Source organism: Taeniopygia guttata, chromosome 7 (assembly GCF_048771995.1).
Source record: "Taeniopygia guttata chromosome 7, bTaeGut7.mat, whole genome shotgun sequence".
Lineage (NCBI taxonomy): Eukaryota > Metazoa > Chordata > Aves > Passeriformes > Estrildidae > Taeniopygia > Taeniopygia guttata.
The window spans coordinates 32,584,079-32,607,684 of record NC_133032.1 but is presented as its reverse complement, the minus strand read 5'-3'; the positions used below and the strand labels follow the sequence as shown (position 1 = coordinate 32,607,684).

General features: G+C 39.5%; 1 protein-coding gene across 17 annotated transcripts in view; it reads left to right on the top strand.

Annotated features, from left to right (window-relative positions):
- The window catches only part of NCKAP5 (NCK associated protein 5), a 414,162-nt gene that overhangs the window by 56,358 nt on the left and 334,198 nt on the right, over positions 1–23,606 (top strand). For 2 of the 17 annotated variants that reach the window (XM_072931692.1, XM_041717541.2), the window contains 2 exons: positions 6,995–7,104; positions 8,679–8,794. The exons of 7 other annotated variants lie outside the window; for them this stretch is intronic. The gene's annotated coding sequence lies outside the window, so the exon portion shown is untranslated. Of the gene's footprint in view, positions 1–4,664; positions 4,778–6,994; positions 7,105–7,562; positions 7,925–8,678; positions 8,795–21,398; positions 21,582–23,606 lie in introns of those variants that run through there. 8 more of the 17 variants (XM_072931697.1, XM_072931696.1, XM_072931693.1 and 5 more) reach the window with 7 other exon arrangements.

Below are 23,606 nucleotides of genomic sequence, written 5' to 3'. Positions count from 1 at the left end.
CTAAGTGCATGGCACTTGGCCTTTGAAAACAGGTTGGGTTGATCACCTGAATTGCTAAGATTATTTGAAATCAAGGGAATGTGGAGCAGACCCCAGCAGTGCTGGTCAGTGTGCACTTGGGTTTTTGCTCCTTTGCAGGCAAAGACCAGTGAAGTGGCCTGAGCCTCAGCCCTTCATTTATCAAAAAGCAAAGGTGAGTCTTGCTTCATGCTCCCACAGACCTTCAAAGGTGGTACCCAACCTCAGAGTGACTTTTATTCTTTCAGTTATGAATGGTGTTCCAGGCTGAATCAAATGAGCTCACACCATGACTAGGAAAGTCTTTTCAGGTTGTGACTTACACTGTGAAGATAAAGAATTTTCCTGCCTTTTTCTGAAAGCAAAATGTACACTTTTAATACTTCTGTGTTCATAGGGCAGTGTCGTGTGGAGATCCTGAGCTGGCTCTGAACCTGCTCCTGGGCTGGGGCAGGACTCTAACACTCCCTTGGACCTCTGCCTCCTGTGCTGGGCTCCATGCAGGGAACTAACCTGGCCAAGGTGTTTTCCAGAACCAAAGTAACTTATTTAAAGCTGCTTCAAATGTCTCTGCAAAGCATTGCACAGCACTGTGTGAATTCACCCAGCACTACTGCCATGCACTTTCCACAGCCACATATGCTGGAACAAGGGGAATGGAAAATGCAGCTACCTTGGTCTGCTAGTATGCTACAAGAATTTATCGTGTACAATTCCAGATGAGCAGAAATTTGTCACAGATCTATTGTTTTCTATTAGTCATGTTTGTGTTTATACTGATATCAGTGAGCCAAAGTTGGATCATGGGATCAAACCAAACAGGGACTGACAGAAATTCAGGGTCCTGTTGAAGGATTTGAGAAAAGTTACATGTAAAAAGAGGAAAAAAGTTGGACAATATATAAAAGTTATTTTATTTAGATCTAATTCACATGGAAGTCAGCATCATCTGATTTTATTTTCTTATTGGGGTTGTTTCTTTTAACCATGAATTCCTATTAAAACAGCTCTTTGACAACAAAATTAGTCAGTCATTTAATTTTAATGTGTAGCATTAAGTAAGCTGGGTGGCAAATTGTCTTCTTAAACAGATTGACTTATTTTACCTGTGGGAAAGGAACAGCTGAACAGCTAGGAGGGAAATCTGCCCATTCAGAAAATTTATTGTAACTTCCTCAGTAGAGATGAAATTGTTTGGTTTAGAATGCTAGTTTGCTTTTGATGTTTTAATCTAACTGAAGTCTTTGTCATGCCATTTGAAATTATCCTCAGGGTTTGAAGCCATCACTGGAACTTGCAAAAGTAATTGATACTTATTCTGTGTTGTTCACTGTGTTTATATGGCTACAAGATGATGTTTTCCTCTCTTTATAGCATGCAATAAAATCTTCAGCACTGTAGTGGAGAAGGCAGTGTGGTAAACTAGAACCGCTTTTGTTTGATATACCTGTCCTTTTCTATCCAGGGGAACAAGATGGAGGCTTTAGTTTTTGCAGGAAGACTCAGAAAACTTTCTCCTCACAAGAATAATTTTGTGCTTTTCCATTTTTTTTTCACAGAGACACTTTGGCCTCTTGTCCTGAAAATTATCTTGCTATCTGTTATTAGTTGTAATCACAGAATACTGTTGAAATTCTAGTGTGTGTACTGTTTATTAGCACAGCTTTCTACAACCCAGAATTTTTTTCCAGAGGAGAGCTGAGAGGCCTGAGGACTTGCACTGAGGTACTTTTGAGTAAGACTTCATGGTATTGTCCAGGGCTCCACTGACAGTGCTGGGAGCAGTAATTCCTAAACTCTAATCTGTTGGTGTCTTTTCTTGGCCTTGAAGCAAACTGCTTAAGCCTTGAACATTTTACCTGTGACATGGAACCGCTTTCTGCAGATTTTATGGGTGTTAAGAGACCAGAATACTGGCAATGCATTTCAGATCACTTCTTCTTGATAAAAGTCATTCATTAAACTGAGACAGTTTTTATCAATTTATGTTGTGTGTCATAGTATGGAATTATATGGTATTAAAACCAGGCATGTTGTTACAGATCTCATTTACTATGTCATCTGCTGGAAGCAATTCTTGCCTGCCCTGCTTTGAAGATGTAATGGAAAGACCCAAAGACAACTTTAAATTATAGTAACAAATGTGAAGATGGTTTGTGACTGTTTTCTTACTTCCTTTAGGACAGGATGGTGCTGGGTGCCAGTTATGGTCACTCTGGACATGTGTGGCCTGGTGTGGTTGGAGCCCATGGTGACACTGATGTATTGTTTCCACAGAAGGGAGATGGCAGGGAAGATTTGTTCCTCCTCTCTCTGTGGAGGGGCAGGAATTGGCCTTTTTGTGTATTTTCTGTCTTCTGGTGAGTGTAGAAATAAGAATAGTTGCACCCCACAAAAAGAGCTTCAGATGGTAAGCACAAGAGAAGAGTAAAACCCTGCCAGGGGAAAATTTAGCCTGTCCAAATCAGTTAATTACTTATTTTCCCTCCACAAGCATCAGTACATAGGAAAAAAGGAGAGATAGATTATCATTTAGAGTGAAAATGTGGAGGTGGCTTACAAATGGTTGAGGCAGATGACAGCTTTTGATTTTTGTGGTATCCCTGTGAGAACTTCTTTTTAATACTTCATTATCACATTAGGTGTTAGTAGTGCCATGTGTTCATTTATTCGAGGGAATTACTCAGAACTGCTCGTTATGTTATGGATTTGCATAATATGTTTAATGGTAATTTAAATAAAATTTATTTCAGATATATGGAATCTTCTGTGAAGATTTTTTTCTCTAAATAATCTGTTATGCTGTTACCTCTGTGCCACACAGTGTAAGGCTAAACCTTCCAGCCAGATTCTTATCTCCATCTGGTGTGTGCACACGGGAGGACAGTTTATAAAGCCATCTGAAATAAATAAATTGTATTTCTTATTTGATCTGAGTACAGTCTCCTGTACAAAGCAGGAGCTATGAAATCCTGTGACTGAGAGATGAAGAATGCTGTTCTAGTATTTGCCTTCAGTTTGGGAAGACTGAATGTCAGTGTGCTAGGTGTCAGGATGAAGCAGGACAAGGTTAAGCATGGAGTCAAGAGCACAGGGCTGTAGGGCTGGTGATCTCTGGGCAAAAATCTCTGCTCTGACATGCACAGAAATGTGGCTGATTACTCCCATCCAACGGCCAGTTCATTGATTAAAAGAGTGAATGGGCTTCCATCCAGGAGTGCAGCAGGAAAACAAACAGCTAGGCTGAAAAACAAGACTATTTAACCATCTGAAAGAGCATGGGGCCATCCCAGCTGCTGCAGAACCTGTCACAACTTGGCTGCCAAGAAGCCAGATGCTTGCATCAGAGGAATGTGTGTTTCACAAGGCAGTACCTCTGCTGCTCACACACAGCGCATGTCTGAAGAGGCAGCAGCAGAGTGCAAATTAGTCAGCCTTGCCATGAGCTGCCAGCCCTGCTGGATCACTGACACCTGTACAAATACATGCTTTCATCAGAAATAGATTATGGGAATAACCTCCTCCTCATAATAGAGACCACTTTCAATATCCAGCAGGGGACCCCTGTCCATATGTGAAGTTAAACACTGCAGGACTGATTTAATGATTGGATCCACTGGAATCTGAATTTGCAGAGGCTTGCTCGTGTGATTAAGGATATACAAAAGCCCTTCAACATGCATTGGTTTTGGGCCTGCTCCAGAATCCACTAATGCCATTGATTTCAATTAATTCTGGATAAGGTCACTGGTGGTTGAATCAATTGTTTGGTTCCAGAAACAACAGGAAAGACAAAGAAGGAATAATGACTTAAACCTACGGAATTAAGGAGAGCCAGTCCTGTGTACTTATATTTTGTAATCATATTTACAATATTTCTGAATTCCCTTGTAATTCAAAAATTCAGCTTCTGCCTACTTCTTCCGATTTCAAGTGGCAAACACTCAAAACAAACTTTTTGTCATTTCCTTAATATCGAATTTTACAATGAGGCAATTTGTAGTGAAAGGCAATGTCCTTTAAAGACATCCCATCAATTTTCTCCAATGAATGCTTTTCATAGAATTCTACTGAAGCAAAAATTATGGAACTGAAAAAGATTTAGAAATTGATTGCAAATCACTGCTGTGGCAGGAGCAATCATATATGCTCATTTTAGCTCTCAGCTCATCTGAAAAGGCTAGATTAAACATTTCATTTTAGACTTTCTTTTTCCTGTGTGTCAGAATTGGATATCAGGGTTTCATCCTGACACTTATGGACAGATTTCCCATAGTGTGGGATGTGAGTTAGAGTAAATGTTTCCCTATAAAGGTCCTCTTCCAGGAAGTAGAATATAATATTTTTCAGCTGCAGCAGTGACAGGGACTGAGGAGCAAGTAGGTTGTTACAGGAGCTCTTGGAGAGGGCAGCATGGCAGTGCCAGGCATGGAGAGCACAACTGGTAAGGACAAAGCAGATTGCTGATATCCCCAAACCTGCATGTAGCAGAATGGCCAATCTGAACACAGTTACTGTTGTTATACGTTATTTGCTGCTTTCTCTGAAGCTTAAATTCATAAATGTGACAGAAGAGAGAGCTATTGTTTGTTCCAGCAGTAAAATCTGCCTTTGCTAAGTACCTTTTCTCTGTTCTTGACATGCAGGAGAGGTAAAAAGCTCTGAAAAATCACCTAGCAAGGTTAAAAACCAGATTATCTTTGTGATCAAAAGCTTACCAGCCAATCAAACTGATTCAACTGAAGGCCAGTTTTTGACAGTGAGTATCTGAGGAAATTCATATACAGCCCTCACACCCTTCCTTTTATTCTCTCCACTTATTTCAGCTTGTCAGTTGTTCATCTTCTCAGCCAGCTACCCCAAGAAAGTGTTTACTCTGTTAACTTGTGATATCTCACATCCTTGTAGGTATATGTTTTGTGAGACATAGCTGTGTTGGTAAAAATGAGCATAATGATTTTCAAAGAACATTTTCCTCTTCAGTACTCTGAAGAAATTTCCATGATATTTTAGGAACTAGTTCATAATTTCCAACCATGTGCAACTCCAGAGAGGGGGCAAATTCTGCTGCCTACAATTTGTTTAACTTTTTTTTTTTTTTTTTTTTTTTTTTTTACTCCAGTGATCTAAGTATATAATGTGGGACCAGTTTAGGATTTTATATTCTATCATATTACAATCTGTTGGGATTTTAACCTCCTGCAATTTTGCCCTAGACTAAACTGCTCTTCAGCCTGTCAGCTTGCTACTGTTGTCCTTGCCCCAGCAATAGTTGGAGTGAAACAAGTCTTTTACATGGGCTGTTTGTCTGAGGCTGCACTGAACCACACAGGACTCTCAGCACAGTGGGAAATCCCTCGGGGAAAATGTTCTTAGCTCTTCCCACCTGCCTTTTAACTCTTCAGGCTGTGGGGCTGATCACCTCTGCTGCAGCTTTAGGGGTCTGTAATGAGAGACTGAACCTTGACACATCTGGGTCCAAACTGTTTTCTGCTCCTGAGCTGGTAAGGAGTGAGCAAGCACATCACAAGTTCAGGGATTCTGGCATGGTTCAGTAAAGGTGCAGTTTAGGGGACTCAGTCTCAGCCAACTATTACATTTTCCAAGAAGATGTCCTTGTTTTGGGTTCTTCAGTGAGGAGAAACTTTTTGAGTTAATAACAAAGTAGAGTCAAATGTGGATAGTAAACTTGAAATAGTATGGATTTTGTGTTAGTATGAGACATGGAGTCTTTAAGAGATCCTGGCCATACTGTGAGAGGTTAATTGACAAGCTTTCCTAATATCTGTGTATACTTAGATCAGTTTGTAATGTTTCATCTTACCTGCCATCAAAAATGAGGCAGTACAAAGCTGAATTATTCCCTCAGATACAAGAATCAGTTCAGCCCACTGCACATCAGGCCAGGAGCAATAACTGCAGCTCCTGACTTTGACTTTTTAATCTTTTCACTCAACCTGCAGCTAGTCAAGAACTGAATTCTGCTGTTAATTTTGTTCTACCAAAAGTCCTAGCATTCCTGCCAAAAATAAGTTGTATCTGCACAGCCAGCAGCTATATCTTATGACTTAGAATAGAAATTAGATGGATAAGTGCACTGACAGGGTGAGCTAATGGCCACTCCCTTAATAAGTGCTGTAATTTGAAGAATGCAAAATCTGTTTGTCCACCCTCATGGCAATTCTCCTCTTGGAAGAATAACTCGCTGGTTAAACCCACAAATCTCAGTACTCGTTTTGTCGTGCATTTATTTTTACAATAACCACACTTCTGAAAAAGTCAGAAAAATTGCTTTCAGGCAACTCAAGTCAGTGCCTCTGCAGTGCAGCCTGACCAGAGACATGTGAATAGTGTGTGTGCTGTCCTGGTCCTGCTCACTCAGGTATGTTAAGCCTGGACATTAATATACATTAATATACCCTAGGAAATTTAGTAAGTGCTAAATTGCTAAATTTTGCTAAATAATATAAATTCTTCCTGGGACCAGGCTGCAATTTTCCTTAAGGCTCATCCTTTTTTATTTCATTAAGCACTTGGCTTTTTCAATTAAACTAGTGGTTTCCTTCTTTTATGACTCTATACTCCCTTTCTTCTACATGTGTTTTTCTGCATTAGTGTCTCAGAGAAAACCAATTTTTTCATCAAGAGAGCCTCAATGTAACCTGTATTTTGAAATTTCATAACTGCTTCTAATGGCAGGAGAAAAAAATTAATTTCATCCTTTGTCTGAGAAAGCACACTATTAATCTGTGACAGATTTAAGCAAAATCTAACTCTTCTGCTGACCTTATGGGCTTGTTTCTTATGGAAAAAGCTGAAGCCTTCTGGAGCTGTGTATCCAAGCACAGGGCCTTGTTCATGTTTGCTTAAATGGCCCTTATGAAGCTGGAACTAAAGCTGTATGGTTTGAAATTGATCTGATTCAATATTATGTGTTAGTACTTACTACTCCCCATATCCCACTTCATCCTCACAGTATTTTGAAGACTTCCTGGATCAGACTGGCAAGCTCTTAATGAGCAAGATATAAAACCTTGCTGAGTGCAACAGAAGAGGAACACAGCCCTGTGTGTTTGAGCCACAGAGGTAAATATAACTGAGTTACACAGTGTGGTGTTTCTCATGTGCTACAGGCTGATTAGCCACAGGAATAAACGTAATGGATTTACAAAAGATCTCCATCAAAAGTAAAAACTTATATTTTGGAGGCAGCAAGTGGCAGAGGTAGCAATTGCCTGCATGAGCAGTTGCAATGAACTCAGCACCAGTGTCAGCAGGGTATTGCTGCCACTCAGGGCCAGCACCAAGAAAACCAGGCACTCTGTTATTAAGGTCACACAAATGTTTTTAATGGCACTCTTTCAGGCTAAAAGCAGGATTTCAGCGTGCAACTGACTGCTCTTGTTCAGGTGTGTAATTGCATCTAGCCTGATTTACAGCAGCTGAGGATCTGACCCAAGATTGGTTTTCTCTCTGTAAATACAGGCAGAATTTGGGTTGAGGCTTTTATGTGTAGCAATTAAAAAAGCAGTGAAAACTTGGCTTCCGCTCATCCCTGAGCTCAAGTTTCTCTTGTTTTGCTGTTTGTGGAACAGTTTCGGGTGTTTAGATGTGAGTGGCCAGGTGTTTCCAATATTGAACCTCTTCGTGTGGAAACGTGCACAGATAAGGGAGCGCAGTCTGTCACAAGCCTTGCTGCTGCTCCTTTGGCGTTTGAAGTTCTGACTTGAAAGGACTGACTTCTGAGCAATCGAGGCACAGAGTCCCAGCCCCTCTCTGTGACAGAGATTCCCATTAGGAGCTGGGGGAGTTCTCCAGTGAGCTCCCCGTGCCTCGGTGGGAGCCGAGTGCGTGTTTGAGCTCCCCAGAGCTGCTTAGGCTGGGACCTCCCCTCTGGGAAGGCAAGGTCAGTATTTATGCCCTTAGCACCTTGTGAATGCCTATGTGTGATGCTGTTTCTTGCTTCCTTCTATTTTCATCTTTGGAAAGTAAGAGGGTTTTCTTCAAAGTGAGTTGTTACTGAAGTTGAGCTGCCTTAAGTCTTGCAAAGATTATAGTTTGTAATTCTGTAACTTTTCAAATTTAGAACGAGTTGAAACTTTCATTTCAACCTACTGAAGTTCTCTGCTCTGCGCTTTAAAATCCAGGCAGGTTTGCTCCCCTATTGTTAAATAAACAAAAGAATTAGGAGAATTCAGTGATAAATTGTGAAAAATGCAGCACTGGGTGGGTTTTTTCTTCTTTTTTTTCTCCCTGTGTTCTTCACGTGGTGAAGCTGTTTTAAGTTTTCCTTACTTTTCTGCTTTCCCTGCAAACACTGTTTATTCATTCTAGAAAAACATCAGTTGGGTAAACACAAGTATTTATACGTGTAGCACTGCAACTCCTACTAAGATGCAAATTGTGCTGCAGGGAAGATAGTTTGGGCTTTTCTTTCCTCCTCGCTTTTCTTTTTTGACAGTCGGTTAATAAAGACTCAACAATAAGCAGCTGCCTGTGATGTCATTTGGGACTTTGTCCACAGAGCTTGTATTTACAAGTACTGAGCAACTACACAGCAGCAGCAAACCCAACTATCAGCAAACTTCATGTCTGCTGTTACTGGAGGACTTTGGTGCTGTGCAGGGTGTAGAAAGCTAACTCTGTTCTTCTAACCACAGACTTTTAAAGCTTGGTAAATAAACACTGGATAAACTCAAGAGAATTTCTGGACTGCAAAGACTTCTTACGGTTCTGAGTTCTCCAGGGCTGGCATGTTTTGACTGAGCTGCTGCAAGTAAGGCTTTTGCTGTTTTGGTGTTTTTATCATCTCTGTAAAGCTTATTTTCTCTAGGAGTGCGTCGGCATTGCTATTTGTAGTTTTGTTGTAATTAAAAGAGCAGCAAGTATGTAGTTGTTAGGAGTAATTACAGCCATGCATCTGACTGCGGTTCAGGACAAATGAAAACTTCATTCTGGCTTTTGTTTGTATGAGATTGCACTGAAGTGGCTCTCTCCTAATTTAAGTGATGAAACTTTAACATTCTTGAAAGTCTCCTGAGTGCTGTCATTAACTGAACAAAACCTGGGCTGGCTGAGATTGTTCTCTTGTAATTTAATTATATTTATTTGAATATTTAAGATTATTTTGATTTTTTTAATAGAAATTCATTGTAGTTTTAAGCACAGTTTTCTTAAAAAATTTTGCTTCTTATGCAGGCATTTATTTCAAACAAATCTTGATTATTTTTCACTTTTAGCTCCTGTTCAAGTTCCGGAGGTGTATAAGTTTAAAAGAGAATCATACAGAGCTTTGAAATCTGATGCCTTTTGGATAGAATGAATTCTTAATTATTTGAGAAACTGTAATTTTCGTTTTGAGTGTTTATGTTAGGAATCACATCACATCCTGAAATATCAGAGCAGAAAACCTAGCTTTTTGGTAGCTGCTGTGAAAAACTTAGTGCTGCCTGCTGTTTGTGGGACACACCTGTGTTTCTGACCAGAGATTTAACTAATTTTCAGGACAACTAACTGTGGTTGGCATGGAATTATCTGTGTTTGACAGAGGAATAAACTGGTCCATAGATGTGGTTTATTAAAATTTAGTTTACCCACTTCAAAAGCTGGTAACAAACCCCAGGTCTCTTGCTTCTCATTTCACTCTTTCACCATAAGCCCATTCTAAATTACTTAATTTCAGTTGTAGAGGCTTTTTCTAGGATGTAACCTAATCACAGTACTGTGTATGAGGAACTTTTTATTACTGTTTACCTCTGTTTAATGATCTGTCTTTGTGAAGACAAAGCACATTTATGAGGATTGAAATCAGAAAATTATGATTGGCAAGTATATGAGGGTAAGTCAATACAAATCAATCAGACAGGAATTGGAGGATTCCTCATGAATTATCACTATTTATTTTGGTTTGCTTTGCTTGCTACTGACTATGTTTACATGGCCTCTCTGTCCCACCCAGCAGCAGATTTTCTGGGGGCTTCTTATTAAGGTCAGAGGGGCTACAACTGCAGATGCCCCTCTCAAGTGACCTTGTTTCTACAGCAAATCAAAACTGTCCAGCTCTTCTTTTTTGATGCTATAATGTGGCTTGGCATGTCAAGATACTGTGCAATTCAGGAGCTGTTGTTCTGTCTTTGCAATTGCAGCATATTCATCTGGCGGGTGGAGGGAACCAACCTAAATTTAGCTCTTCATTAATACCATGGGAATGGCAAAGGTTTTTTTGTGTTTCAAATGGGTGTGTAAATAAGAGCATGTTTTTATTCTTCAGGTATTTATCCTCATTTTTCAGAAATAATATTAAAAAAAAGTTTATATGGTCTTTAAAAGATGTTTTTGTGGCTCAGAAAGTTCCACCAAATGCAGGAGTGAAGAGCAGAGAGTTGTGATAGAGGCTTTCCTTTGGGGAGATGGAATGGGTTTGATCCCTGTCACTGACTCCTGGAGCAAGTCTTTCCTTTCCTCTGTCATCTTGTGGCCACTAAAGATGATCTACTGTTGTGAACTGATAATTTACACTTGCAAAGTTTCAGATATTGCTGGCAAATAAAAGCCTTTGAAATCTTCAAGGTAATTAGAACAAAGTGAGAATAAAAATCCCTACTCCAGGTATTCTTCTCACTTGAATTTTAAATGCAAATTCTAATCTGGAAAATGTGACTTTTACTGCTTTTAAAGAAAACTTCATGGGTTCCTATGGTATTATTTTTGTACATGAATTGTGTATAAGTGTTTAGGGGGCTTAGATTTATGGAAGTAGAAATCCTGCCCCAGTAAGTGTAAAACAGGAGGGTACAATTCCACTTTAGTCATGAGCTAATCTTCAGCTAATTCCCTTAAAAGCAGAAGCAGACACTAAAAACCTGATGAGCCCGTGGGCATCCAATTTTCATTTTCCTTCTCACATTTACATTTTCCTTTTATATACCAATGTAGCAAATTAGGATATAGATTGAGCTCACTTTTCAGCCAAGGGATCCCCTGGTTGGATTTTTCCTGAGAAATCTGCCCAAAGATACAGAGTATAATCTGATAATATTCTGGGATGGCATTAAGAGTGTTAATTGCCAAGAGAATGTCAATTCTTTGGGCTTTCTCGACATCTGAAACGAAATGGAATAAGAGCAGACTCCAGCCTATAATCATTTGACAAGTGGGATTGGGGTTGGACAAAAGCCACAGAACAAAGGTGTCAAAGGGAATCTCAGCTGGTTGAGGAGCTCAGCACGGTGCAGCCAGGGCCAAATGCAGCAGGATGCTCTGCAGCTCCTGCGTGGCTCTGCATGTGTTCAGCTCTTGGCAGGACTGCAGTTATGCTCAAGAAAAATTCATGCCAAAGCTGCCAGAATACCTTCAGAAGTTACAGCATGTAACATGCTGTTTTATTACTAAACCAGGATAAATGTACAGTGTAAATAGAACATGAGCCATTAACACTTGTAATGTTCTTTACTGTCTACTGACACTGCTTGTGCAGCATGCAGGAACGTGAATTACAGTAGGTTTCCCCTGATGGTTACATGAATTAGTCATGATGTTTTCAGGATGAAAAGTTAGATAGCTTTTATATTAAAAACACTGGGAAATCTTTTATGTGCCCATTGCTTGACATTCAGGTGGATCAGATAAACGGGGTTTTGTACAGTGGCAGTGGCTTCTGGAAACGGGCTGTGACATTGCCTATGGGCTATGAATGAGGCAGACCCTGAAAAACAGGTTGGATTATAAAGCAGTGGATAAAAATTATGTCACTGAAATATGGTCTATTAATATTGACACACAGCAAGAACAAATGGCACTGTTAAACTGCATGTTTGATAAGCTCTCCACAGGACAATCCTATTTGTTTCCAGAGCCCAACCAGCCTTGGATAGTGTGTGCACACAATAGGTCTGGACAGAATCAAATGCATGTCACAAATTATTTTCTTTGACAATGCTAATTGATTATTATAATTCATTGTTATCTAAACTGTTAAATTCAATACTTTACTGTATCCTTTTGTTTCTTTGTTGCTCAGACATAATACAAAAAGGAAGAGTTAATTACCACATGCAACAACAGAGGCAAATTTCATTGTCTGCTTCACTTTGATTGAAGCTATATTGAATCACCACTGTGGATTTTCAGCAATGGTGGAGAAAAGAAGGAAGCAGGAATTCTGTTGCAGTGAAGTTGCTTTTGGTGGTAGCTAGCATTTGTATTTCAAACAACATCCTTTTGGCAGCTGGGCTCTATTATGCTTGTTTTGCCTATACTGAATATTACCTAATTGTGCAAAACTGAAATCACATGTGTGCATCAAGCCTGTGGGGAATCAGTGGCAATCCTTGAGGAGCACAGCACAACTTGACACAAGTAGAAGGGTTGCATTTGTTTCTAAAATTACTTACTCCTTTAGATACGAGGATTTGGCTTGTCTCTTCAGTGCTCTGTTGATGGCCAGAGCTGCATCTGGTGGGTGAAAGGAAGTAATGCTTTCCTCAAGGGAATTCTGGAGAGATTAAGTGATGACTTAATTTATGCAAAGTCCTAAAACTCTGCTCTACTCTATCTCCTAAGATTTGGTGCAACTGCTGTAAAATGTGGGATCTTTTCTGCTGTTCTGAAATTATCTGCAAAATGGTCCATAGAAGTAAGATTTTGGGGGGTTATTTTGCCAGTAGAGGGCCGTGTTAAACTGGATAAAATCCCTCCCTCTTGGACTCACATTTTCAGTGAGGAACAGCTTAAAGCATATGGTTGTTTTCAACAGCAAAATGAGTAAATAATTAGATCTTTTAGAAGCTATTGAACGATTAATTATTTAAAATCAGAATCGCATCACTTTTACAGTGCGACACGGTTCTGTGTCAGTCTAATCAGACTGAATTCTGGCCTTTAAAATACATCACACCTACCTGTTTATTCTGAATTGTTCAAGGTTGATAGATAGAGCCCTAATAAGTCATTAAGCTGACGTGATATACAGCAGCAGCATGTGCTTCTGCTATAGTGACACAAATGAGAAAAGAATTGTTTTTCAGAGGTACAATCACGTTTGTTTTTGATGTGGCCTATAAACTAGAACTCATTATTCAGGGTCTAGTGCTGCAGGAGTTGACCTTTGGCAAAATATTTTGTTATCCTCCATCTTTTATACAGGCCTTTTGTGAACTCTGCTCAGCTCTCATTTTGCTGATTGCATTTAAAGTCATTTATTGCACAGTGTTTGCCCTTCTAGCAGATGTTAAAGGATTCCCTGCCTCCCCCTTAAAGGCTATTCCTCTGCAGCATCTAATTATAACCTACACAAAAGATTAACAGATGTTATAATTGTCTTTACTCATTGATTAAATAGTTTCTGCATGATTTGCTCTCTCTTCCTCTCATTGCTGATTTGTGAGGTCTTTCTGGATGAGTCTCATGCATCTGCAATTTGTTAACAGTGCTGTCTTCAGTTTTTAACTTTTTGTGTCTGTGGTTCAGTTTGAGCAAGTTATTGCTATTCTGCTGGACAATGTGACAGAAATGTGTTAAAAACAGGTGCATGAATACTTGCTTTGCACACATTCCTGTCCTTCCTCTTCCTTTTAACTACTCCATCTAAAATATGGATTTAATGGATTTAAACTGGAGACTGGAGGGGTAAATGCTGAGAGTTTCTTAGCAGTGGTTTTGTCCCTGTATTTCAGTTGCCACTTGCAGAGAAAATTAGTGGCTGAGAAAATCAGTTAAAGAAGAAAATTCCTAGGAGGAAATTTCTAGTAGGGCTTTCCTAGTAGGACCATTAGAAAACTATGGGGTTTTTTTGGTTTTTTTTTTTTAAATGTGGTTCATCTCTCTCACTTTTCCAAAAAATTAAGATTACTCTGCTTTTGAGCTAATTAATCTCGTCTGTGTTTTGTTCCCACGTTGAGGTGAGGGTTCTGTTCTTGAATGGATCCATAGTCCTTCCCCTAAAGCACAACAGTGCCAAGCTTAGCAACTGTTGTTTTATGTTCTTATAAATCTTGTAGCATCTTGAACAGGGCCAGACTAAACAATGTTCCTTTTCAGAGGGGTGAAACATCTTGCACATGTATTTAAACTGCTGGGGTTTGATTCTACCAAAGTGTCCTTCCTGTTGTTTGAATTCTGTACAAGGTTCTCCTGCTTTTCTTCATTAACACAGATGTAAATAAATGAAAGGTCCAAGGTTTCCATGATAGTCTTGGGAAGTCTCTCAGTTCTATGAAGCTGCAGCTGGCCTAAGCCTAAAGGGCTCTGCCTTGCTTTGCTCCAAACTGGTGTAGCAAGAAAAAAAATTAATGGAAAATATTTTCACACATGTTCTCAGACAAAATCTCTGAATGGGTTAAAGAGAAAGTACTGTGATGTTTCCCCAGCCCATCCCCCAAATCCTCCTCAAGCACAAAGCTGTTTCCTTGATTCCTAAGTCAGAGAACCACCTCATTTTGAGGTTGGGCTCACCTTCTCTGGCCAAAAATATTTTAGCATTTTTTACTACCAAAGATACTTGAGTTCTCTGTGATGTCTGAGAAATATTGATTCAATTAATGTTGGTTCATGCATATGTGGGACACCCTGTATGAGTCTGCTTTGTTGGTGCTCTGTGTATGCTCTTTACAGTGAACACCACACATGGTGCTGGCTGTGAGATTTTGATAGAGAACCTACAGCACTTTAGGGTTTTTTTTGTTTTGTTTTTTTTTTATGTTGGTACCTAACATATAATTAATGAGTTTTAACAGTGTGATTGATAATCTTTGCAGTGCACAAAAGCATTTGTCCAAGGACTCAGAACTGCTCTAGAAACAGAGGTACTTAGTTTGTGAGAGATCACTGTATCCTCCTTGTCTTTAAATGACATCTCAGTGCCCCTGAATACTTTGAATTTATGAGCTGGGGGGAGCAGATTATAGATTCGAAATAAGAAAATTCCAGGGTGCCAACTGTGCTTGCAAAGTGTATTTTAATCATATAGACACCTGTCCACTACTTGTAATATTTCTTAGAGGTCATTGAGCAGCCAGCTGATGGAAATCACTTTTATTCCATATCAGCCATATCTGAGTCTGAAACACTAATCCGGAGGTAAAATGCTAAAATCCTAATTATCAATAATCAAACCTGTCTAATCTCCATATTATGCTGGAGGTAGAAGGCCCGGGTTCTCTTTGCATTTACATATGAGAAGCACTTAGAAAATACTAAAAGTTCAGCCAATTCAGCCATTAAGGATTTTTAACACCTGCTGCTATGAAGGAAAGCATTAAATTGAAACCTGGTGTAACATTTTAATAAGCAGCTCTCTGTTATGTCACTGCCTGTTAGCTCTAACTTTTGAGACCAAGATCTTCGTCTGGATTTTGAGGTTGCACCAGTAAATGAAACAGAGCACCAAAAGACTGACAAGGGTAGCACACTCTACAAGGCCTCAGGTTGGCCATTCTCTTTGTCTCTCAGCTTGGGAATCTGCAGACTTGTCTGGAATTTAATTATTTGCTTTGCCTAAACTAGTAAATGCCTTCCCTTAAGCTACAATTCTGTCCTGCTGTTATTGATTGGGAATGTATCCTGATGTTCATGGTAAACCAATTCTGTCATTTATAGTTACCGATTTGTCTTCAATCAAGTGAATTGCTTTTCTTTGTGATTACCAGAAAATTTTCCCATCACAAGGAAAAGCTTTAATAAGACACTGCCAATAATTTCTCACCTAGATGATAGTTTTGGGTGCAGACCTGGGAACAGAATGGTTTGTAAGATACACAGCCACACACAGTGCACCACAAACCCTAGGCAGGGTTTTCCTTGCTCCTGGCAGGGAGCAAATCTTACTGATGGGTCCTGTCTCCCCAGAAAAGCTCTGAAATATCACTTTTACCCACTGGCTGTTTGTTTGAAAGCAAGTTATGCTTTACCTGTTTTACTTATTCCTCTTTACCTGAATTCCAGGTTTGGATCCTATGTGTCACTGAGGATTGTGAGCTTTGATGCAGAGTTCAAGAGTTCATAAATCTGGGAAGCATAACTGAGACCCCTCCTGAGGTCTGTGACTCAACCAGCCCCAGCTGAGTGAGATCCCTTTAGCTCTGTTGGATGTGGTGGCTCAGCCAGGTGTGAGGCAAAGCAGAGGTGGAGGTTTAACTCACAGGATCCTCATCCAAGAATGGGGAAAGGATGGGAAACTTGTGTGTTTAGGGCACACCTTTAGGCAAGAAGTCCCATGAAGGCCCCACCTAGCTTCTTCTTTTCTTTTTTTTTCCCTTTCTGAGTCCCTCTGAGTTTCTCTTCTCTTCTCTCCAGCAGCTGCAGGTAATATTACTGCGAGCCAACAAGGAAAATCAAAGGTGAACAACACTAAAGACTGCAGCAACCTGCTTAATTCCCCCTCTATTAAAGAAAAATATGGGCCTCTCTAATTATTTTTTTTTAATGCTGCTTTAATGCTTCCTAGTTTCCCCTGCAAGGAAGATGGGTTTAAATCTGTGGAGGGACTAGAGGATATCTGTCTCACCTATGTAGCTGCTTTTAGTGGCAGAATCTTTTCTTTGTTGGCTTTAATTCAGTTCTAGCTGAATTTCTCCCATCAAATTAATTTTGACAGAACAACAAAGATGTGAATGAGAACTGAGTGTCTTCCACTGCACAGAGCAGAGTTTGGAGAGAGGATTATTCCCCTGTTTGAGTTTATAGTGATGTACACATCTGGTAGATAGAGAAGAGTAATGACACAGAGAAGCAGCACTAATAGAAAGTTTCACTATTAAAGTCTTTGACAAAGAGGATTTATTCAGTAAATGACACATATATTACTACCTTCACAGGGCAGTGAAGAAACTGAGACAGGAGAAGTCAAACTAAATCAAACTAAATCTCCAACTCAAAATATGGGCAAACATTTATGGTTTACCTGAAATGAACCAAGTAGATTTTTTTTCTTCCTTGCTTATACTCAAAACTGTTTTTTCCCAATCCACCTTTTTTATGTAGAAAAAAACCCAAACTTTTAAAGATTATATTTAGTCTTGAAATACACTTTCAAATTCACAGAGGAACCTTTAGAACATGCAAGTGTATTAACATTTTTCCCTTCCATACAAATAATACTTTTTATTTCCCAGCTGAATTTTGAGCTAAATAATAATGTTGAATAACTTTAGTTATTGCAAGTCTAGAGAGGTGCATAAACTATACACTTAAAGGCTTTATTTAAATCTGCATAGCATTACTTCCAAGAAATAATCTAGGTAAAAATTATCCACTTGGAGTCATTACATGAATTTGATAGAAAAAAAATGGATGACAAATTCTGTGCCAACCCAACTGTTGTTTCTAAAAGCAAAGACATCTTTCAGATTTTAGTGAATAACTGACTTACAAATTGCCAGTAGTTTTGGTTTGGTTGGTGTTCTTTTAGTTTTGTTTGTTTTTTCTTTTGTAGTTGGACTCTTTTTACTTTGCATGTAAAATGGACAGATGCTTGAGAGAGAGATTAAGGAATCCTAATAGCATAGCTCATTTCTTTCTAATATTTTCTGGATAGTACTGTATCCATGATCCCAGAGTGCTGGATTATTATCTGTGATGGCAATCTACATTGGCACTGACATTTCTCTTGATAAAACTGAGCACAGGTGAGCTAAAGACTGAGAGAGTGACATAAAACATAGAAGAGCTACGGACCTTTAAATAGGAAATTCATTATTATTTTTTTTAATTTACATTTTTATTACATTTCTGGCAGATGGAGAAATTAGAAATCAGTGTGTGACAAACAGTCTTCACACTGAGGAACTGGAATAAGCACTGCCAGCAGCTGATGGCATGGGGAGGAAGGATGGAGTAACATTTTTTTCATATACATAAACCTTCATCTCTAATGTGGATGAACTACAGCAAAGTATGGAGATGCTGAGAAGAAAGGCAGAGCAGGCTGTTTTCCTCCTCATCAGGATTTCTGGATATTCTGGCAGCATTCTCACTTTCAGTATTTTTTTGTACTTCATCCTGCCCATTTTTTTCATATAATGAGTGGTCCTTTTGTTCTCTGCATTGGATTTCACTTTAGGTAATTTCTTCAGATACTCAGCATCATTTCCCCCTCTTTAATTCTTTTCAGCCTACTGTCAATAAAATGAGTCAATTTCTTGCTGTCCCTACTGTTAGGATATGTCCTTCATACTTGTGTGGATGGTCATTCCTTGACATTTGAGTCTCCTCTTTGTCATTGTTTAAAGCTGCTATGAAGGGATGGTTATTAATTCTCCACCAAGTCAATACTTTAATAATCTTTGCTGCAATTGGACGAATTTAATAAAATTTGTCTCTATCCTTTTGGCTCAGGCTGAATTCAGCAATAGAGATGAGATTGTTCTAAAATCAGGGGTAAGAGGTGGAGGGCTGCTTAAAATGCCACCACTGTGCAGTGTTCTGTCCCCATTAAGAAAATATGCATGAAGACATAATTCACTTTTAATGTTTCCATGATAGTTTTCTTGGCCATAAGCTGAAGGTGGAGTTTAATCAATGTGTATCAATTCCTTTCAATTTATGGTCTTGATATCCCAAAGTCCTACATGCTCTGCTGTGTAAGAATAAAGTGGACTTATATTGGCTGGGATATCTCCCTGGGGTTTTTCTTTATGTATTCTCATCAGTGTATAGGGAATACATCCCACAAAAAAACGGAAGGTGGTACAGCAGAGTTGTACCCTGTCACCTTTCTGCTGTGGCCATGAAGTACAGACACTGCTGAAGGATTAATGAGAGCTGGAGCTGAATTCTTTTAGGTCATCCTTAGGTGATGTTAGGTCAGCTGAAATGTGAGTGGACTTTTAACTTCTGTAAAGGCTGAAAAGGTGGGGAACCAGCTGAAGGATTTCAGTGCCCATCCTTATGTGAGCTAGATTAGTTCTCTCATCTCCAAATTTTGCTCTGATCCCATTTCTTTTGTCTTGTCCATAGCACTGAATAGAGATAACTGCAGGGTCCAAGGACCTGTAGCTGTCCTAACTTCATGAAGTTACAGAGCTCTGAAGGCAATTGCACAGAAAAAGAATTAATACAGGAATCTTTTTCTGATAGAAATATGCATGGTGTTCTGTGTGGGAAGCACCTGGAGCTGCTCAGCTGACTGAGGCTGTGTGTTCTTGCTTTGCTCCCTGCTAGTCCATCCCTTCAAACCAGGGGCTCAGTTCTGGTTTGGCTGGAAGAGATCAGTGCTGTCTTTCCCCTCTTGTTCATCCCCAGGGTGCACTTTAATCGTGGTGGAGGAGCTATTTTCACATTATGCAAATGTCGGAGTGGAGCCCTTTCTAAGCTGCCCCCTTCCCAGGTCATGGAGGGATGACATGCATTTCACTGTACCTTATCTTCCCTTATTTTTCACAGGACAGAATGGGATTATGAGCTTGATTCACCTTCTTTCCTAGGCTGTTATTGAACTAATACCTTTATCATGAGGTTATTGCCTGTAATGTAAGGACAGCCCCTGTCCCACTGGGAGTGTCTGTACAGCAAGGTGAAATGTGAGACACTGTGTTACAACCCACAAAGCCCCAGGTTCATTAGGATTAAAGTCTGCAGCCTAGACACTGACATTTCCCTCTGATGCAGATGACTTTGGTCATCTAAGGATGCACAGAGCTGGAAGCTGAACATGTTACTAGTAACTAAGCAAACATTTTTACAATACTTTCTACAGGGTGTTTTCCTTTGAGCCATGTGAACATTTTGAAGCGTCACCCAGTGCTTGAGGAGTAAAACCAGATGTCTGAAACAATATGTTAAGATTGTTTAATAATTCTTCATATCCACTGAGCTGGAATACCACAGTAAATAAATGATCTTTTATCCCTTTAATCTTTGCTGGCAAGGAGGACCAAAAGGAGTTGCATTTATTTGGGATACTGTGACCATCACAGACATCATGTCTTTGAGCAGGGCAGGTGGAAGGGGTGGAGTGCACACAATGAACGGATGATTTTTAGTGGTCCCTCTGGACTGTGATTACAGCAGATGGGCAGGCAAAAGAGATGCTGACTGAAATGCATCTGCCTCGGAGAGGGAGGGATCTTTAGGCACATTTCAAAAGCTCCTACTTCCAATTTCAAAAACTGAATTGGCAATCCACCATTGCTTGCAACAGAGATCCTGATATAGATCTCACATGTAGGTCTGAAATTTTTGGACTTCCTTGAGCAGTGCCTTGATTTATACTGATAGAAGGAAAAATGAGAAGAAAACAAAAATCAAAGTGAGCAAAACATAAGACAACTTGACTATGTGTTTTAAATTATTTTCTCCAGTTAGTTGTCTATCAAACTGATTTAGGTGCTGGATTTAATTTTTCTGGAACGTATTAGATGAACTGGATGTCACTGCCTCTGAAGATGTCCAGTTCAATGTTTGATGAGATTTTTGTTGAGTCCCTGCTGCCAACCAGCCACTTTACCATGAGAAATAACTAGCCCTGTTAATGATGTATTAGATTAGAGGTTACATCTAGTTGATGCCAGAGGAGTCATTATTGGAATATAAATGGAGCATTTGCTTTTGAACCTTAAAATCACCACATAACCCTGTAGGCTTGTGAACAGTAACAGTGAAATTTCCTCAGGTCCTGAGTTCAGCTTCTGCAGGTGGCTGGAACTGACTATTTCTGACTAAGCTCAGCTGTGGTTCCCAAGGGAGACAAATGTGTGTTGAAACCCCCAGAGGCAGCTGCTGCTATGTTCAGAATGTGCCTTTTGCAGGTTGACAGCCTTGCACTGCTGAAAGAGGCTCAGTGACTAAGGGAGTCCATGTTTACCACATAATAACCTATTTCACATAATTTATAATAGTATTTGGTAATAAGTAATGTATAACAATAGGTGGTTAGAAACTGAGCCAAGAAATGGGAGCTTTGGATCTAATGTTTCCTTCAGCCTGAATAGCCTCAGTCATGCTTAGATATCTCTTTCTTGGTTACAGGTCTTACAGTGTTCTGAAGGATTTGATTTCAGTGCAGAAGCTAAGGATACAGAAACACCATTGTCATAATCTGTTTTTTATTGATGATAACACTATAATATCTCCTTTTTCTTCCCATGCTGTCCTGACTACAGATTCATGCATTCTATCTGCTTATCTTTCATCATTTTTGTCTTGATAATTTTATTGCATGATATTAATGCTTCATATGTCCCATAAAAGCAAACAGGGGAGGGTAATCCTTTGACCTTTCAGCGTTCTTTGGTGTAATTTACTGGCGATTCCTCTCCTCCCTGAGGCATGGCCCTGAAATCCTATGATAAAAATGGACAGCCAATCCAAATAGAAAACACTGAAAAGGTTAAAGCTTTGATTATGTTAGTCTATAAATGTTCATAGTCTTTTTTTTTTCCTGCCAGAAAGAGAATGAGAGCTGAAAATGGCAATGGATGAATCATGCTTATTACAGAATACGGAAATGATATTGGTTCAACCTGTTCCTGTTAATGCTGAAAGAATATAATCTTGAGCCCTCTCATTTTATGTCACTGCAACCCACCTTATCCTCTTAAATGAATGCATGCATCCATTTAATTAACCTGGTGAGATACTGAGATATAAATCTTTTAAATGCTTCTCATGCAATTCATCTTGACAGCTGTCGTAGTAATAACATCTTTAATGCCATATTCTTTATTTTCTCATGTATTGAAATTCCTGGTATTATTTTGAGCATACTGATAGGTTTGCTAGATTTAAGCCTTTAATCTTAACTTGTTTAAATCCTCAGAGCAGTGCTATAGAAAGCTTTACTGGTTGTTTAGTTTGCTGAATAAATGGAAGATTACCTTGCACGAAGAAAGCATAAATGTTTTGAAAAATGTGGCTGAAACATGGTGGAATTTAGAGCTGGGATGCTTTCTTTCAAATATATTTCTAAAACATGCTACTGAGTCTCTTCTTTGCTGGCAAGTGATCACCAGTCAGAAACTGCATGAGAGCATCCTATGTGCTCTACTGTTTCCCTTCTGAGGGCCGGGGTAAGGGCAGGAGAGATCCACAGCATTTGGCTCTCAGATGAGGCAGCATTTGAGACTGCCATGTGTCAGTGTCATTGTGCTTCATTGAAATCCCAAAAAGTCAATCTTGGGATAGTTAGGAGATCATCTAGTCCAACATCCTGCCAAGGAAGGGTGAAAGATGAGAAGGTTCCTTGTCTAGCTCTGGCCTTTCCCACACTTTGGAGCACTACTTTATCATGGTATACATATGGTATATGATGGGCAGATAGCGGTAGGACAAGGGGGGATGATTTCATACTAAGAGAGATTTGGGTTGGTGTTAGAAACCCTTTACTCAGAGGGGTTGAGGCACAGGTTGTCTGGATAAGTTGTGGATGCTCCATCCCTGGCAGTGTTTGAGGCCAGGTTGGATGGGGCTTGAAGCAACTTGGTCTAGTTGGATGGCACCCTACATGTGGTGTGGGGGTCAGAACAAGATGATCTTTAAGGTCCATTTCAACCCAAGTCATTCTATGATTCTATGACCTCTGGAAAGTTTTCAGTCAGAATTATAGGACTGCTGGATTAGGGAGTGTTTTGGGTCACAAAATAACTTGCAGGGCACAGTTGATTCTGGGCACTGCCTCTACAGTTCCAATAAACTTTGTAACAGCTTTGGAGATTGTAAGAAATTTGGGGTGTATGAAAATTAATTTTCCACAGGAAAACAACATCAAAAAAGAGAACTAGAAAAGAATATTACTCTGCCCAGATATTTCAGAACCACTTGACACATATTTAAATACAACCTTCCAAATCCAGTCAATATCTAGGTATCTAGGCAGAGTGGTATAGCAGTGCTATGTTTGCTGTCTTGTAATTCCCATAATATTCTACTCATCTAAGCATTTTAGCTTCCTGCATTGGAATTTTTCTAATTTAATTAACTCATTAATGCTGGCACATGGCACATTCTCCTTCCCTGTCTGCAAAAATGCATCTTGCTAATCTAAATAGCAACCTAATCCACTGGGTGTGAGTGCATGACATGTACATTAGTGCTAATGAACTGCTGACCAGCCTCAGCAAATACCTGGCAGCATTTGGCATTAGGCAGGGCCTGCCCGCAGAGCTGCTGTGAAATACACTGGGGCCAAAAAAAAAAGGCACTTAGCTAAGTGTCAGGTTGTAGAAGTGCTGATGTTGTTGTGGTTTTCTATTTACCAAGTGTTGATTTTTGAAACACCAACTCAGAGGAGAATTTAGGAATTGTTTTTCTGCTTTGTTGCTTAGTCATGGCCAAGCTAAATACCACAATGGAGAGAGATAAGGGTGTGGAAATAAAACCATGTTCATGGCTGCCTTTTCATGACTAGGCAGAATGCTTTGAATACTCTGCCATTAGGGGAAGAAAAAAACCCAACCTCCCAGAAAACAAGAAAAATAATCAGATTCATTAGTATAAACCTAATATAATTTTACTGGCCCATGCCTAGCAAGATAAATGTAGTGATTTTATAGAGCTGGACATTGATCTGTTAAACAAACATCAGCTCTTTAATTCTGGAATCTTTTTTTCCCTTCCAGTTCTGGGAGGCCCTGATAAACTGTGCTGGCTATACTTCC